General features: G+C 49.5%; 1 pseudogene; it reads left to right on the forward strand.

Annotated features, from left to right (window-relative positions):
• The first annotated feature begins 890 nt into the window (after positions 1–890).
• On the forward strand, positions 891–1,592 carry LOC124212312 (ER membrane protein complex subunit 3 pseudogene; annotated as a pseudogene).
• Positions 1,593–4,125: the final 2,533 nt, after the last annotated feature.

A 4,125-nucleotide genomic window follows, 5' to 3' on the forward strand; every position in this document is an offset into this window, starting at 1 on the left:
GCTAATATTTTAATTATTTTAATTGGCGTAAATAACGAATTTCCCGCAGCATGAAAGTACTTCGCGATCGGGTTATTCGGTACATTAAGTTGTTTAATGAAATTTTGCATTCGATTACTTGTGAATAATGACTAAACGGATATTATTTTATGCGCAAACCCTGCAGTCGAACATTACATTTTGTCCACACTACGGCTCGGCGTTATATTTAAATGTATAATAATGCGTCAGGAATGAAAATTAATAAAATTGCTTGGTCTCCATCCGTGCGTGACGAACGGGATCGTTAATGAATTACCAATTCAACCGCATTATTTGTACCGTGTCAGCTCGAAATCCGTAATTTTTTTTGTAGCAAAACGAGTTCATTCGTTCCGAGTAAGTCCAAGGCACCGAAAGACCGGCACAAGTCCCGAGGAAGGAGATCCGCGAAATTTGCGAAATCACCAAAATCTAGGAATGAAGAGGTGTTTGGGTACATCTGCCGCCCAACCGTCCATCACCCGACCTACCAGCCCAGCTAATACACGTATAATTACTCCATCCCAAGATTTATTTTAATTAGCCTGTATATCTTCCCCTAACGAGCGACGCTCTGATTTAGCACAAACTGTTTCTCCCGCGCCACCCATCCACCGCGAACTGAAAAACCCTTTCACAATTACTTCCGCAGTAGAAGCCCCTATTCGCTTCTAAATTATGATCAAAGTACTGTCATTCGAAGCAGTCTCACAGTCAATTCCGTTTCGCAGTTCGATCCGCGGATCGTCAGGTTTTTATATCGAAAGCAGACCGCGTCGTCGTGTCCTAATCATTGGGATTTTCGCCAAACGTCACTCATCCGCCACTTCAAGAAGGTGAACCAAGTGATTCGCAACCCTGTCGTCGCGATGACCGAGCTTCTGCTCGACCCCAGCATCCGAAGCTGGGTGTTTCTGCCTCTGGTCGTGATAACCCTGCTGGTCGGAGTTCTCCGTCACTACGCGAGTCTGTGCTTGTCGACGGGAAGAGAGGTTAAATTCATCGAGGTTGAGAGTAGCGAGGTTCTTCGGCGAATCCAGCTGCTGCGAAGGAACGGTGACCTGCTTCCTCGGGTCAGCTTCATCGCCCGGAAGCTCTACTTGAGCGACGTAGTGGAGAGCTTTTTGAGGGCCGAGAAGCGGAAGTCGCTACAGCGCGAGGCGAACGCCCCGCGAATGATCGACCCGGCCGTCTTCTCCGAGATGATTAAGTGCAACCTGACCAACGTCCTGCCCATGGTTCTCGTTGGCGGCTGGATAAACTGGACCTTCTCCGGGTTCGTCACGACCAAGGTCCCCTTTCCCCTCACCCACGGTTTCAAGACGATGCTTCAGCGCGGCGTCGAGCTTCACTCCCTCGACGCCTCCTGGGTGTCCTCCGCCTCTTGGTACTTCCTCAACGTCGTAGGGCTCAAGTCTGTCTACTACCTGATGCTCGGCGAAGACAACCTCGCCGATGGCCTCAGCCTCACTCAGGAACAAACTTCCGCCACATCCTCACCTTTCGTTGCGGCCTACAAGGGCGAACGCCGTGCTCTATTTCTGTTGGACCACAACTGGCGTTTCAAGTGAAGAGTTCGACGAGGTATAGAAATATCGGAAGACTCACTGCTCTAGGATAATTGAGGCACTTTCTTACACTGTTCGTAAAGAATTCATTAAAATGGCTGATCTACAATAATTTACGCCTCGTTCGTATAACGTTAATTCTCCAATCCCCCGAGACGATAAGGTCTCTCAGGGCTTGAGTTTCTCACGCAGTCTTTTCACATCAGGTCGAATAATCCGACGAAAGGAGGCAAATACCGAGCAGCGGTCTGATCCCGGGCGTTTAGTGAGTTACATATAACGATTCGCGGATACGCCGTATACACAGCAAAGCTGCGGAGGCAAATATCGTACCACAGCGGTAACACACCGTCGTAATAAATCTGGCTAGGATGGCTTAGGAGCCGGCGGTGCACGCCGGTCGCTAGTAATATTGTTATCATTAGTGATTAGGACTGCCGGGTTCGAGAGAAGGGGGAGCCTCACTCGCTCGCTCCATTAACTCGTTCATAGGCGAGCAAGTGGCGGCGGTGGCACCTCCTCGAGGCTTCCTCCGAATCGGCGGTACCCGCCACCCCCGTAAGCCAGCAGTAAATCTCCCTCTCTCTCAGCTGGGCTGTGCAAACCTGAAACTCAGTCCAAACATACGAAACGTAACGTAACGCAACGCAACGCAACGTCTCGTTCGGCTTCTCTCTACTCCGTTCCGTCCCGTTCCGTTCCGTTCCGTTCCGTTCGGCGGGATCGCGAGGAGCACGGGAATCCGTAATCACCGTAAACCTGGTAGCGCGACTTAAGCGACCGCAGATATACTATCTGTGTGCCGTGCGCGCCTAAATCTATATTTCCTTCCATATTCCCGTATCTGTTCATCTGTTCCACCGACGGGAGACGGGGGCGGTACGTGTGCAGCGCCGAGTGTGGGTGCCTACCGGCATTTCCACCCCCTGGGTGAGCCCGCGTTATCCTGCGCCCCGTCGCCCCGGCGTCCCGCTCTTCTATACCACGGGATAGCGCGACGGCACGAGCACATTTCTCTGAAATACGACGTCCCGGGGAGCATAAACGCCGTTACTATTCCCACAAGTTGTAACTGGTGTTAATTATTGACTTGATATATGCGCGCGGAGGGGCGTTCGAGTGTGCTTTCGCCCTGCGCCCGGCTTTGCGCTCACCCCCTACGACGACGACGACGACGACGACGTCGCGTTCAAAAGTTATTCATGCGGTAGTCGAATCCGATATGCACATGTGTATATCTGATCGCTATCTGTATCGGTATAACGGTGTTGCTATAATAATTAAATACACCCATCCAGCGAAGTGACATTGCATTGAGGCTATAAAAAATTGGAGTGAATCAGTGAAAGCTTCCCTCGGACTGTATAAGGCAAAACGACAAGCTCTCTGAACGAAGTCGAAGATTTTCACTTTGCCATCTGATCACTCATTCAATCAGTTTTGCGAACCCTGGCTGATCATTCGAATGACGTGATTTCCGAAAGATATTGGAGTACCTACGTGAAAATTACGTGGCTCTAGGATAACTGAATTGCAATAATTCTGGCCTCGCGTAACGATATTACCGCGCGAATAAGAACTGAATGTAGCTAATATCCCGAGGAATTAGATATGCAAAGGTGGGGCGGCAGGAGGGTGGCTAAGGTAAAGAAAGGGTTGAGGCCGAGCAGTCGTCTCGGTTGAACTCTGGAATATCCGGTCTTAGCTTGAGCACCAGGAAGCGAGGCGGTCGGTTTGTCGGCTCTCCTGCAGGAAGACACTTAGCCGTTAAGGCATTAGCTACTGTATACGTTGTACGCTCGGTATAAGTATGAAACATGTTGATGCCGCCCGAGGGAACTTCTTCTCCTCCGCTTATTGTATATTTACGCTTATTATTAAAGGCTCCTGGATAATTGACGAGACGCAAGCTTCGTGTTTCTCTCTGCTTCCCTTTTGTGTGTATAATGAATCCTTTTTTTTCTCCCTTTATCTCTGAATTATTTATATGCTCGGAATTAAATCGTACTCGCGATAGCTAACTTGCGTTATATACAACGTTTGAAACGTTGAATTGATTCGATCCAAATTTACAATCCTTTATTCCAATCGTCAGGATCACTTCTTGTCCATTCGGATCGAACTGGTGTAAAAAAAGAAGGTATGGTAGAAATTTTCGCGTATACTCCTGAGTGCCTCTGATGGTAAAAAAAAAGGGAGATCCTGTTCAAGGGTTTTGCGAAAAGGGGGGGATAATGGTCCGGGGCGTCTAGCTGTTAGAGCCGTTTGCAGATTCTGATTGTTTTCTGCGGGTGATGCGCGCTCATCCGCAACTTTTAACGGTTGGCCTTCGGCCCTTCCTCTCCATCCTCGGGTAGCCCGGTCGTCGTAACCCCGGCGGTTTCTATAAGGGCGGTTTCGCACCACCCTCGACATCGTAGCCCGCGACTGCTTCCACATCGACTTCCACCACCCGAAGCACATACGGGATGTACGTCCTACGCTGTGCCAAACATCTAACTAAATTGAAAGTTCCTTCTGAAAGGAAATACATTTG

Source organism: Neodiprion pinetum, chromosome 2 (assembly GCF_021155775.2).
Source record: "Neodiprion pinetum isolate iyNeoPine1 chromosome 2, iyNeoPine1.2, whole genome shotgun sequence".
Classification (NCBI taxonomy): Eukaryota; Metazoa; Arthropoda; class Insecta; order Hymenoptera; family Diprionidae; genus Neodiprion; species Neodiprion pinetum.